The sequence below is a fragment of the Canis lupus genome, chromosome 24, assembly GCF_011100685.1.
Source record: "Canis lupus familiaris isolate Mischka breed German Shepherd chromosome 24, alternate assembly UU_Cfam_GSD_1.0, whole genome shotgun sequence".
NCBI classification, from domain to species: domain Eukaryota; kingdom Metazoa; phylum Chordata; class Mammalia; order Carnivora; family Canidae; genus Canis; species Canis lupus.
In genome coordinates, this window is record NC_049245.1 from 202,132 (window position 1) to 216,797 (window position 14,666).

A 14,666-nucleotide genomic window follows, 5' to 3' on the forward strand; every position below is an offset into this window, starting at 1 on the left:
TTCCACTCCAAGAACGCGGGATATTTTTCCATTTATTTACATTATCTTCAGTCTCTTTTTCTTTTTTCTTTTTTTTAAAGATTTTATTTATTAATTCATGAGAGACACAAAGAGAGAGAGAGGCAGAGACGCAGGCAGAGGGAGAAGCAGGCTCCATGCAGGGAACCCGACGCAGGACTCGATCCCAGGACCCCGGGGTCACGCCCTGGGCCACCCAGGTGTCCCCATCTTCAGTTTCCTTAATCAAAGTCTTATCATTTTGAGACCACAGGTCTTTTACCTTCTTGGTTAAACTTATTCCCCTAGTGTTTTATTCTTTTTGATAGTGGCGTAAGTGGCATGTATTTTTTGTAATTTCTCTTTTCACGTTTAAAACTCTAAAATTTTTCTCCGAAATTGAAACCTGTAAGCAAAAGTGAGAAGATAGCCGTGGGGTGAGAAGAGAGATTCTTACTACGCATAAGTGACAACGAATTTGCACACCACACGTACAATGAACACCGGGAGTCCAAGCGAAAAAGGCAAATCCACAAAAACGGCCAAAAGTGAGAAGATGAGGGTCAGCACAACCAGCACAGCAGCAGTCAGCAGGACAAAAGGACGGATGTTCAAAAGCCCCAGGAATCAAGGAAACATTAACATAACCCGCGCTGCTGCTCGTACCCCTCCCTCGGGCACGGGGGCTTGCCCAGGACGGAGAGGCAAGGAGACCCCTGTACGCTACCGGAGAACCACAGACCCTACAGTCACTGCCCCAACGGTTTGCCGAGAGGCAGGTCTTCTGGGGGCTCAGTCGGTTAAGCGTCCGACTCTCGGTTTCGGCTCAGGTCATGGGACGGAGCCCCCGGGGAGGGCCCAAAGCTCAGCGGGGCGTCTGCTTCAGCCTCTCTCCCTCTCCCTCTGCCCCCCACCCCCCCGCCCCACTCACTCCCTCTCTCTCTCAAATAAATAAATAAATCTTTACAAAGAAGAAGAAGGAGCACCCGGGGGGCTCCAGTGGTTTGACGCCTGCCTTCGGCCCAGGGCATGACCCCGGGGTCCTGGGATCGAGTCCCGCATCAGGCCTCCCACATGGAGCCTGCTTCTCCCTCTGCCTGTGTGGACACAGGTTTTGCCTTGGAGGAGAGATGAATGACGGCGCTGGTAATCCGACCCCTGCCCTTCTGGGGCCAAGAGCCGAGGGACAGGCAGGACAGCCTGTGCCTCTCCAAGCCACGTAAAAGGAGGCTTGCCTAGCGTGGGGGAGGCCATTCATCACCTTCGGGGAAAGAGCATGTAAACAGGTTCAGATTTATCCTCTGGCTCTCCTGGGGGGCCTGAGCTGCCCCAGATGGGCTCACCTTGTCTCTGCTCGCGGGTCAGGGGTCAGAGGTCCATAGAGCTGCTCAGGCTGCAGGGGGTCCAGCACACAGGCCCCACAATGAGCTGCTGTCGGAAACCAGAACTGCTGTCGCCAAAGCCAGGGGTCGGGGTCAGGCGGGCCCTGTGCTGGGGGATCCTGCTGCCTGAGCCCTGGGGTCGGGGAGGGGCTGCCCCAGAGGACGGGCTGCTTAGGGCTGCAAGAGGTGCATGCCGCAGGCGTCCGAGGCCGCAGGGACAGCGCACAGGCTGGATGGTGGATGGCTGGATGGTGGCAGAGCCAGGCGCAGGCCCCAGGCACCCCGGGGAGGACGCAGGCCCTGGCGCCACCACCCAAGAGCTTCCAGAGGTGCGTGGGCCCGAGGCTTCCCGACGTCTCTGGCCGTCGCTGGGGCAGGACAGCCCTGCACCCCCGTGTGTGAGTCTGTGTCCACTCTCGTTATCTGAGGGGACACCGGAGGCGACTCTGCCCTGTGCCACGTGGAGTCGGGTATTTTGAGGGTCCCCATTGCTGGACTGTCCCAGATGCCCAGAGGCTAGAGGCAGTCCCTCTGGGCCAGAGGGACGAAGAGCCCACTCCCCCGAGTGTAGACGGCCTCCCGTCCTGGGTCTGTGTGCGCCGTGCTCCCCCGGTGTGGCTGTGTGCAGAGCTCCCCTTGGCTTCAGAGCTCGTGTGGTGCTGGCCCAGGCCCCCTGCCCCAGCGCAGCCCCTTCTTCTCCGGGCAGGCACCTGCAAGACCCTACCTCCACCCAAGGGAATGAAGGTCCTGAGGGGCAAGACCACTTCAGAGGGACAGACTCAACCCATGACCCCTGCTGAATCACTCCCGGGAGGGCGTAGGGCGGTGGACGCCCCCTGGCCCACAGTGTGGCCAGGACCCCTCACCATGACTTCCCTGGCGCCGGGCGCTAGCTTTTCTTTTTTAGTTATTAACAGGGTTTTGTTTTTTTTTTAACTGAATTTTTATTTTATTTTTATATGTATCTTTTTTACTGGAGTTGGATTTGCCAATATATAGTCTAGCCCCCAGTGCTCATCCCATCAAGTGCCCCCTTCAGTGCCTGTCACCCTGTCACCCCGCCCCCGCCCACCTACCCATCCACCGCCCCTTATTCTTTTCCCAGAGTTAGGGGTCGCTCATGGTTTGTCTCCTCCTCTGGTATTTCCCACCCGGTTCCCTCCTCTCCCCCGTGATCCCTTCCACTACTTCTAGGCCCTGAATGAGTGAGACCATGTGATCCTCCTTCTCCAACTGACTTACTTCACTCAGCATCATACCCTCCATTCCCATCAGGGTTTTTATTTTATTTTAATTTTTTTTTAAGATTTTATTTATTTATTCTTGAGAGGCAGGAGAGAGAGGCAGAGACACAGGCAGAGGGAGAAGCAGGCTCCCTGCACGGAGCCCGATGTAGGACTCGATTCCGGGACCCTGGGGTCACACCCCCATCAGGGTTTTTTATTTTTTATTTATTTATTTATTTATTTATTTTTTTTTTTCCATCAGGGTTTTTTAAAACAGGGAATTCATTCTTAAGTAAACTGGCCATCTGTGGATTGGCTGTTTGGGTCTCTCCCCAGGACACGAGCGCATGTCTCCCCTGATGTTGGCTGGAACCGAAAGGATGCCGAGAACAAGCAGCGCTGAAAGCTCCACGAGCCGGGGATCCTCTGGCCCCGCACGTGACCCTCCTTCTAGAACCAGAAGCCACCACCCATATGGCCGAAATAACCTGCCACTTAGAACCAAAGTATAGGGCTCAGGGCTCAGCTCTGGCAATCTCTGTGTCATTCCTCCAATCTCTTGTGGCTTCTGTTACGCTGCCGGCCAGATGGAGATCAACGGTCATCCTCCTGGGGCTCCTGAGAACTAATGGGCTCTCACACATCACACTCTGGGGAATGTCTGCACGCCCCGGGGCCGCTCTGCAAGGACCAGATCGTGTCCATCCTGGGGGAACCATCTGACCACCAGCACCAGGCCGTTTATATGAATTAGCGGGCTTTGGCATGGAGAGGAGGATTCATCCTCCAGTTACTTGCTCCATGTGGCAGGATTGAATCACACAAAGGAGTTCATGGACCTAAAATTCAATTACTTGTCATATTTTTTATTTGCTTGTTTCCTCCTTTCCCTGGTAAATTTAATTTTTCTCCTTCTAATGAAGCTCCCTGAGAAAATCAAATCACGGCTTTATGTGAATCAGAGTAATGAACCCTGGTTGGAGAGGCACAGATGGACATGGGTTTGGCGGAAGGTTCTCGAGCCAGCAGAGTGGTGTCAGGCTGGCCTCCCCGGGGTCCCTGGTGGAGGGCCTGGATGCGTTACGGTCAGCTCTGGCACTGGTAGGCCGATGGGCAGAGTGGTGCACGAACACAAACCACCCCAACGAGAGTTTTCTCGAAGCAAAAGACAATCTTAATTCTGCCCTGTGTCTACTCCCTCAGAAGTGAGGACTACATGGAGGACAATGTTTTCTATAACTGACTCATCCTCCAGCAGCTGATCGTTACCCATCAGCCCCGATGACAATTTTGGAATGGGCTCTCGTGCCCCTCCGGAAAAAGCCTGAGCTCATCATGACTCCATCGCCCCTTCTATGCCGGTCTTGGCCAAGAGCATGCCGGGCGCAGGCCACCCTCCAGCTCTGGCGGAGCTCCACGCACACACTGGAGCCGAGTGCTGTGTCCTCCTGCCTCCCCAGCCACTGATCCCTGCTGCCTACACCCCCAGGTGTGCTGCCTTGTGGGGCGTCCACTTGGGCCACTGCCAGGCGTCTGACAGAGAAGGGGGCTCCTCCTCCGGGGGTCAGCGTGCACATCCATGCTTGTCACCTCCCAGAGCGCAGTTCAGAGAGCGGCACACAGGGGCTGTTCCCTGGGGAGATGCCTGGCCCCCCCCCACATGTACATGCACAACATGCACGCTCATACACGCACATGCGCACATGCACATACATGCACGTGCACATGCACACATGCACACATCAATGCACATGGATGCACATGGTACATGCACGTGCACATGCGTACATGCCCATACCAATGCACATGGATGCACACGCACATGGTACATGCACATGCATGCACGTGCATATATACACACTTGCGGTGTACACATGTGCACGAATGCAGTTACACGTGTACTTGCATGCACACCCATGCAACCTTTGGGGACCTTATGAATGAAGGAGGAGTCCTAGTGGGTGCGGAAGAAAGAGACAGATGTGTGTGCTCATTTCTCGCACAGCTTCTGAATTTCCTGTGTGTTTTGCGTTGAGCGTCAGCCCCACAGAGACCCAGAAGTGCTGTCGCCATTCTGCCGGCCTGCTCCTGCTCCCTTTGTTTTCCAACCACTCTGTCCTTTCTCGGAGGCAACGTGGGTCCTGTGGTTTGCTTGAGTGTGAGAGAGGGGAAGGGCTTAGCAAGATGGGGAGCAGCAGGGCGCAAAAAGAAACCCACCCACTTCTGAAGACTATCTAGCAATAGTATCCCCTCGGGCATGAAAAGCCCCCGTTCCAACAGCAGCCTGGGCTGAGGCTAGAGTGGCAGCCTTTTCTCCCCATGACCCCCCAATCCCAGCTCCGGGCTCTACCGTCCTCCACACACGGCGTGCATTGGTGAGGGCCCGTGGGGAAGCCAACGGACGGAAGACTCCACTCGCGGCCGAGGGTTGGGGGCAGAGGGGGGTCGGGAGGGAGGCCGGGAGGGAGGCCGGGAGCAGCAGGCACGCCGTGGGGAAAACGTATAAGAAACACACTCTCCATCTGGGGTACTTATAGCTGTTTCATGCAACTTCCCAGTTTCCATATTAACTATAGAGCACATGGTATTTTCTACACTTTATGGAACAAGAAACTAAGGTTTTGAAAGGCTAAGTCATTTTCCCCAAAGTCCTGAGTCTTCCCCTACAGCAAGAGGCACAACCACCGCCCGAGAGCTCAAGCAGCTCAAGCCAGAAGCTGGATTCACCCTGGACTCCCCCACCTGCCTCTGCCGCCCTCTCGTCCATTCAGTCAGTGAGCGGGCTCCTTGCGGGACCTCTCAGAGCCCGTGCTCCTCCTCGCGCCTGCCGCCGCCGTTGGCCTCAGCCCCATGGCTTCCCGCCGGCTTGTCACCACACCATCCTACCGCTCTTCCGGCCATTGGCTCCCCAGTCAGGCTATGAGAAGACCGTTGGGCTTCCCTGCTTGGCACCCTGGGCGAACCTGCGTAGACCTCACTTCAGAGAGATCCCCTGCACCTCATCCTCCAGACGAAGCACACTAGGACGGTCTCCGGAGCATCCAGGAGAGCATTAGGCCAAGTCGGAGACCTCCAGCTGCCCACCAACAAACCGAAGCCTGTTTTCCTGACATCTAAGAGTAATTTAAAGTCTACAAAACCTGGATGGTTTGGATCCAGACATGAATCCTTAGCAACGAATCGCTCTCCTGCTTGTTTGCCCGTGTATCTGATTTTTTCCCGAAACAAGGAAGGCACACACATACCGACTCCTCCACAATCCCTGCGTGATGCATTTTCCGAGCTGCAACCTGGGGCGGAGACCAAAGCCCGTCGGTGGAACTTGGTGAGGCTGAGCCCTGGCGTTGGGCGCCCGGGCTGCATCTGGCTTTCATTCCCTTTGCTCCCAAGGCGCTGGGTCCTTCGGGTGTTCTGCACTGAGAGGTAGCAGGCGCCCAGTAAGGAACGGATGCTGACGTTTCCCTACCTAGTCGGTGTCTTCGGTAATTGAGAAGCAGCAGGACACTGACCTTCATTCTCCAGGAAGTCTGTAAGAAATGGGTAACTTTCCTGAAGCAGAAGACGTCGACTGCCCATGACCCCATTCAGATGCGCCCTTCGCTCAACCTCAGCCTGCTCTGCCCTCGGTCTTCTATTTCATGGCTTCTTCTCCATCTCCATCTTGCTTAAACCAGCATTTTGCCACACACGCGGCGTCATCCTGGTGGTCTGCATCCCTGACTCATTTTCTCCTTCTTCAATCCCGTAGGCAGACATTGTTATCTCATCTCCTGTAAGAGGCCCCTGGGAATTGTGAGAAGCTCACAGCCTTGCCCGTGGCCACAGATGGCGGGTGCTAGAGCCAGGCCTGGAGCCCAGGACCCTAACGTACTCCTTCCACTGCAAACCACACAGCGGGTTTCTGCTGAGCTCCCGGATGCTGGGACTTCCAGCACACCAAGGGTTGGGGTATATGTCCCAGATGAGACCACGTAACTCCGTAATCTCCATGGGGCGAAATGGAAGTTCTGAAGGATGGGCTGCCTCCAAGTGGCGCAGGCTTAGATGTGGAATCAGAGGTCCTGGTTGAATGCCCAGGAGGCCAGTTCTCAGTGATTCAGGCAAGTCTTGTAACTGCCCTGAGCATCAGGTCCTGCGTGTGCACCACTCACGGGGCTGAGAACAGTGGCTCCCCCAACAAACAAGTCTTCAATGTCTGCTCTTGGACACGGCCCCTGCCTGGCAGGGCTTCTCCAGGGACAGCGGCTATGCAGAAGTAAGTTGTAAAAGGTGCTGTTGAGACTAGGTTGACATCTGCAAAGCCCTTGGCATATTTTTGATTCCCCATAAATGAGTTGATGTCTTGATTGACTTAAGATTTGACCACCGAAGAGCAACAATCATGAAACACGATGGTGTAGGGCTGATTATTGGGTTAAAGGAGATTAAGGAGACATGACCATCAAATGATGTGAAATCCTTGACTGGGTCTTGCTTAGAAAACTTTAAAAGAGGGGCGCCTGGCTGGTTCAGCTGATTGCGTGTCTGACTCTCGATGTCATCACAGGTCATGGCCTCAGGGTCGTGAGATGAAGCCTCACGTTGGGTTCCCTGCTCAGTGAGGTGTCTGCTTGGGATTCTCTCTCTCCCTCTCTCCCTCTGCCCTACCCTCTCTAAAATAAATAAATACATCTTTTTTTAAAAAAGAAAACTTAAAAAACATTTCGTGGACAAAAGGAAATATTCAAATCAATGTTAAATTTTGCAGGAAATGACAATGGCTTCGTGGCCCTGCAGAGGAATATCGTTGGAGAGACATTTAGTGGTGAAGGGCCTTACGTCTGCCAACGTTTTGAATGGTTAATATATAATATGACCTCTTCACCACTGGGTAGAAAAAGATGGACTCTGCGAGAAGGGGGCACATCCCACAAGGTTATCCCATCCCCAGAGTCTGAATCTTGAACAGCAGTGCAAGGAGACACAAGAGGGTGACAATTCTGCTCAAGGAAGGAGCCCAGGGTCATGGCCTCCTGAGTGGCTGCTCTGTTCACTCATTTCCCTAAAAGTGCCCAGACTTGGCCGCCATTCACAGAGAAGAAACACCACAGACACAATGAAGAAACGCATGTTTCCGTTGTGCTGGGTGAAGCATCTTACCCTCCAACAATTCTATGACTGAGCATGAGCACAGGCTCATCCGAGTTTTCTCGAGTGAGCGATGCAAAGTCCTTCTGTATATGTTGATATAAGTCCACCATCCTGTCACCGTCTCAAAGTGACAATAGTGACAGCTCAGCAACCTCCCTGATGCTCCCCAGCTGCATCCCCCCAGCAGCTACACGGGTCCCACACCAAAGAATAAACGTGCTCATCCCGGTCGGCCCTACCCAGGGCACAGCCCTATCTCTAGAGTACCTCCCGGACCAGCCATTGTGACTAACACCTCCCAGGTGGTCTACTTCCCCTACAGAGCCTGTACACAACAACCAGGATCACCACAACCGTCAAAAGGTGGCATCAGCCCAAATGCACCTCAACCACCAAATGGAACGGGAAACATAGCCTATGTGCACATGCCCGTGTCGCGCACGAGGAGCCGGGTGTTACTACCTGCGGGAGCCGTGGAGACGTCATGCCGAGTGAACAAAGGCAGGTCCACGAAGCCGCATAGGGTGTGATTCATGTAGGTGAAAAGACCACAACAGGTGAACCCATGGAGATAGACGTGGATCGGCAGTTGCCAAGGTCTGAGGGAAGATGACCTGTGGAATCACTATGAATGTGCACAAGTTTTCCTTTTGGGGGGATGGTAATGTTCCAGAATTAGATGTTCCAGGATGATGGTCAGACAACCCGATGAAGACGCTAAAAGCCCATTAAAATGGTGATGTTTATGGTGCTTGAATTGTGCCTCTATGCAGTAAATACGTGGGGAACTGGGGGTGCACTTTAATGGCACGGGACAATCCCGTCCCCACCTGCGGAAAGAGAAACAGAGCTTGTTTGTGAATGAAGTAGACCTGCTCGGTGGGGCGGCGGGGACTGCGGCGTGCCAGACGGGAGCCGTGGGTGCTCTCACACACGCTGCCATGGAGAATTTCACAAACCTGGCCAGCCAGGCGTTTTCTTCCCAGGTAAAATCCCAACGCAGGGCCGCCTGGGGGGCTCAGTCGGTGGAGCACCTGCCTTCGGCTCAGGTCATGGACTCAGGGTCCCGGGGTGGAGCCCCACGTCAGGGCTCCCCGCTCAGCAGGAAGTGTGCATCTCCCTCGCCCTCTGCTGCTCCCCCCAACTTGTGCCTTTCTTTCTTTCACAGATAAATAAATGAAATCCCTTTAAAAGGTCCAACAGAAATGCAAGCTTATAGGAATGCTTACGGGGGTTTCATTTGTTGTGACCCAAAAAAGAGACAAGAAGGAAGGCAGCATCCATCAGCAGCAGAACGGGTACATCGTGGTGTATTCATAGCGGAAGACGTCATGCAGATGAAGTTGCAGATGTGCAGCCAGCCCAGAACGGCCCGACCCAAGGCCCACAGAGGGCACAACCCCCGTCCTAAGAAGTAGAAAGTCACGCAGAGCTCGCTGGTGTCAGAAGTCAGGACTGCGGGCACCTTGGGTCACGAGAGGCCGTGGAGTGATGATGCTCGTGCAGATGTGTCTGTACCCAGCCTGTGGCAGTGCCTCCAATGGCCCACCGGGGACTTGTGTGCTTCTCTGGGTGTGTATTAAAACTCAGTGTGTCAGCTCTAAAGCCAAGGAGCTTGCTAATGAAATGCTTGGAACCCTAGTAAGAATTTTGTCGATCTGGGTTTTCAATCTGAAAATATAAAGTCTTGAGCACCCGCTTTCCCAAAATTCAACTTCACTATCCTCCCAATCTCGACAACTAAAATATTCCTACTATCGTCAATAGTCTTGTTTTCATCTAAGCGATGGTGACATTACATAGGAAGCTCTGAGCCCATCATCTGGGCAGTCATTTCTAGTCTCAACATTTTTTAAAAATATGAGCACATCTGGATCTTCTGATCGTAAATAGCTCTTCTGTAAAAATGTCCTTCAAAGCCTTTCTTCCTCAGAAAAGGGGCTGGATCTCTTCTTTGACTAACATTTGGAGAGAAGATGTTGAACTAAGAACTCTTAATGCATTTGTGCTTGATTTTGTTTTATAGCCTTGAAATTCTCTTTGCTGATGTTGACTTCCCTTAGCATTTAATTTTAATATGGCCATTTGTGTTCATTGTAGGTCTGTGTGTGTAAGTGCATGTGTGTGCATGTGTGTGTGTGTGTGTGGGCGCCTTGGGTGTGCATATTTGTAAGCTACCTGTGTGAGTGCACACGTGGGAGTGCATGTGTGTGCATGTGTGTGTGCATGTGTAACTGTATTAGTGTGTAGCTGTATGTGTGAGTGCACGTGCAAGTGCATGTGTCTAAGTGTGTGTGAGTGCACGTCCGTAAGTGTGCATGTGTGGGAGAGTATGCGTAAGTGTGCGAGAGCAGGTGTACATGTGTGCTACTACATTGCAAGTGTGTAAGTGTGTGAGCAGTGTATATGATTGTGTAAATGTGAGTGTATTGTGTGTGAGTACTGTGTGCGTGCACGTAAGTACACATGCATTTAAGTGTGTGTGAGTGTATGTGTGGAAGTGTGTGAGTGCATGTGTGAGTGTGTGCGCATGTGGGAGTGGGTGTGTGCACGTGGGAGTGTGAGTGGGGGTGTAAGTGCACCTGTGTGGTGTGGGGGAATGAAGGGAGAGGACTGGAAAGGCTGTAGAATATACACAGAGTGCTCTGACGTCCTTGTCCGTGAAATGCCGCGTTGACTTCCGTGATTTCTTCCAGGCTGCTCCACATAATTTTTTAGGATGACTGACTGTTTTTAAGACTTTATTTATTCATGAGAGACACACAGAGAGAGAGAGAGAGAGAGAGAGAGAGAGAATGGCGGAGACACAGGCAGAGGAGCAGCAGGCTCCATGCAGGGAGGCCGAGGGACTCGATCCCGGGACCCCGGGGTCACGCCCTGAGCTGCAGGCAGATGCTCCACCACTGAGCCCCCCGGGGGCCCCAACTGTTTGACTTTTAACCAGAAGGGCCTGCAGGGCTTGTCTTTTCTTTCTCGCTACCTTTCCATTTGCCCGTGCATTCCATCCCTGCCCGAAAGCCCTTCCATGTCCTGCATCAGTCAAGGATTTCTGGATCCCTGTGCTTCCACATGCGCTGGGGGCAGGATGGGTGGGCATCCAGCACTTATCCAACAGGCTGTCCCCCACCGAGAGTCAAAGGGCTACATTCTCCGATCATCATTCCTATGAAAGATCTTTCCAGCTTAAGTTTAGCTCAGAATGAACCAACGTTTTCTTGATTTCAGATTAACGGCTCTTACGCCTGAGCCTGTCATCGGGCATGCTTGCCTTCTGTTGTCATGGTCATCTGCGTGCTACGCGTCCACTCCATGCTTCCCTCATAGCTCCGTCCATCGACCAAAATATCGACACACACACCTACACAATAGGGGAGTTCCTCTTCAGGGAATGTGGTGTACACATATTTTTCTGTATTTTCAACTTAAAGTCCCGGGCGCTCTATAAAACACGAAATAGGAAGGCTTGGGAAACGGAGGGAGGCAGACCAGCTACAACTCAGGACCTGAGGAACGGCCCGGGGTGAGGCCCCTGGGTTTCCATGTTGCCTTGCATAACCCAGACAGGGGGGTGGAGAAGCCAACAGCCTGGAGGCGTCAGGAAGTGCAGACTGACAACAAAACACAAAAAAACCCAACAGCTTACTCTCCAGCCAAGGAGCCTGGAATGGGGTCACGGAGCAAGATGGAGCGCGAAGACTGTGAAGCAGCCACTATGGAAATCCGTCCACGGGCAACTGGGAGCACACGTGAAACAAATGGAAACAAAAGAGGAACATCACAGGAACCAAAAATGAAAGATATAAAGAAGAGCCACCTGGAGATTTTAGAACCAAAAAACCCAGTAATCAAATTTGAAATGCAATGGATCAGCTCAAGAGCAGGATGGAGAAGAGCAGGATGGCACCCGTGAGTGTGGAGACAGAACTATAGGAATTACCCAATCTGCAGAGCAGAGACATCAGGCTGCTGGGACCATAACTGAAGGCCTAACAGTCGTGTTCTCAGGGTCTGGAAGAGACGACTGGAGATCACAGGTGCGGCTGAAAGAATATTTGGAGGAATGATATCTCAAAATGTCCCCAATTTGGCACATGCGAAAACCCCATAAAACCCACAGCTTCAAAGAAGTTGAGGGAATCCCAAACAAAATATATCAAACAAAATATATCAAATATATCAAAATATATTTTGTTTGACCAAGACTCATGACCAAGACTCATCACATCAAAACTAAAAACAAAAAAGGGAAAACATCATGAATGTAGCCCTTTACCCGCAGGGGTGGAAAACCATCCAAACGACAGTAGATTTCTTATCCCAAACTGGAGGCCCGAAGAAATCGGCATCCTATTCCCAAGTGTCGAAGGAAAGGTCAACCCAGAGTTCTATACCCAGGCAAAATGGCACTCGGGAGTCAAAGGGAAATAAAGTGGTGGGACATGAAGAGGCTTTGCCACCCACAGGCTCGCCCTAAGAGAGGACCACCCAAAGCTCTCTAAACGGAAAAGGGAAAAAAGAGGATAAATATTGGATCAGAAGGAGGGGGAAAGAATCACGGGGAGAGCAGAAACATAGGTAAATGCAAAAGACGGGCCCCTTTTCTCTGCAATTTTCTAGATTCTGTGTGATATTCGGAGCAAAGGTTGCATCATGGTGATTCTCAAGGAAAAAAAGGTGCATATGCGATGCGTCCTGCCCTGTGTTTCTCTCCAACGGTGCTGCTCTGTGTAATAAGAGGTGTGATTAGGAAATTGTAGAAACAATGACACTTTTCGTTGGAAGCAAGGAGCGAGTCCCGAGATGCAGAGACGTGTCCATCTGTCGGTCAGCAGTGGGGCGCTGATGCTGGGCAGAGGCCGGGGCACCCCCTCCTTGGCCTGCCTCCACGTCCCCCCACACGGGCCTCGCCGAAGATGCTCCCGGGGGCTTGGCCCACCTGCAGCGATGCTCCACACCCCACGTCCTGCTTCGCTCTACGGCTCCGAGGGGGAAATGAGAATCTTCAGACTGAGACAGCCCCCGGTGTGGATGCTGGGTCACCATCCCTGTGGTTGTCCCCGTCGAAAAGCATCCCTGGAAGAGCACTGAAAATTTCCCACCCGCCATCCATCAGGGCCAAGGAGATGCAGAGGGAGAGTCTAAAACACACCACAGGGCTGGAAGGGAGACCCACCCGTGACTCCTGAACTGCGTGGCTTTTAGAAAATAAACGTTTTTTCCACAATAATCTTTACAACTTTGAAAATATATTTGAAAGGGAAAGCAAACAAGCACAAAGACGAGGCAGGGGGAGGGACGAGAAAAGGGTTCCACGCCAGAGAGCCATGCATCCGGGGCACGTCTGCCCCTGCACCCTTGCTCCATGCCGAGGTCTTCGAGGCAAGTCACGGTCACGCACGCGCAGGGACGAGTTCCTTCCATTGCAGCAGGAGCAGGAAAGCAAGTTCATTGCTGAGGCAGTAAACCTCTGGTTTCTGTGCTTCATGTCCAAGACGCGTGGCTGCTGCTGGCTTGTTCGGAGCATTGAGGACACGTGAACTCTGCCTACACTTCCGTAATGAGATTTCCTATCACTAATCTATGACTAGGCCAACAGAGCTTTAATTTCCTCCTAATAGGGACATTTAAGAATTTACCAGGTTATGGAGAGTTCAAGCATGGCCAGGCTTTCCATCAAGAAATCCTAATTCAAATCCTGGTTTCCGTTGACTAACTAACAGGCTCTGATGGGGACGTTACATCTGCGGGACCCGGGGCAGCATCATGGGCTCATCCCCCCCCCCCCGCCCCCCGCGCCATCTGGCCAGAATGCCTGCAGCTGGCTCCGAGCCGCAGAAGAGCTTGGCTGCAAAGTCGTGCAGGGAAAGGCCCGGCTGGAGGCTCTGGGTTGGCTTTATGGGGGAGCAGCAGGGTTCTCCAGGTGAAAAGCAGAACTGAGAAGCGCTTGTGGTGCCAGCCAGTCTGGCTGGAAAGCACCAGGCTCCCCTTCCTTGCCCTCTGCCCGCCCCCACCATAGTGAGGTCCTGCGGCCGCACAGAGGGCCGTTAAGGTCTGTTGGTCACAGGCCCCGTGGGGCTGACATCCCCCCTTCGTCTCGTTAGACCAGTCGAGGCAGGAAGGGCTGCCCGTTGGCAGGCAGGGAAACTGAAGGCAGAGACATGTTAAGGCAATTCTCCCCGACAGGTGATGCTGACGTGCCTCGACTCTCTTTTTAGTCGGCTCCTGGCTCATCCACCTTCCGACGACTCCTGCCGACGCGATGCGGCGAATACCTCAGGTGCTCCAAACACGTGAAAATGACTCTGGGTTGTTCCAGAAAAACAGAACCAATAGGTTGTAGGGACATGTGTATATGGAGTGGGGGGGAGACAGTAGAGGGTGGAGATCCTCGTTTTGGGGAACTGGCTCCTGTCATTGTGGATGCGGGCAGGCCGGCAGGCGACTTCCTGGGGGCGCCCACACCCTGCTGTCCTCCCCAGGCTCCTTGCCGTTAGATGGGACACATGGCTGCTTCCCAACGGGCCCCTGGGAGCAGGTGCGTGTGTCCCGTGGGGCCAGGAGCCTGGACCTGTGCACCGGGGCCTCCGTGGGCTCCCCTCCCTGCTGTGGGGGCGCAGACGACCCCCAGGGGGCCAAGCCGGCCAGAGCAGGGCAACTCTCGCCCTGTCCCGCATGCCTCGCCTGCCCCGGACACCTGCTGCTGGGACGGGGCCACAGGTGTCCCCCTGAGGCCCGACGAGGGGCCCGGTGAGCCTCTGGCAGGGACGTCGCTCACCGAGGTCACTCACTCGCTCCCCGAAGCCCTGGACTCTGGGGCCAGGCACCCCTGGCAGTGCCCACCAGCGGCATCAGGGCCACGGGGACCATTGCGCAGTCAGGAGAGTGGGAGCGGCATGCGGCGTCTCGGCCACCGAGGGGGCGCCACGGCCTC

General features: G+C 53.6%; 1 long non-coding RNA gene across 1 annotated transcript; it reads right to left on the reverse strand.

The window, feature by feature from the left end:
* Nucleotides 1-12,964: 12,964 nt before the first annotated feature.
* Nucleotides 12,965-14,315, reverse strand: LOC119865530. The gene is made up of 2 exons (XR_005377335.1): nt 13,372-14,315; nt 12,965-13,279 (listed from the first exon to the last, which is right to left on the reverse strand). It is a non-coding gene; the product is annotated as an uncharacterized LOC119865530 (long non-coding RNA).
* Between the last annotated feature and the right edge of the window lie 351 nt (nt 14,316-14,666).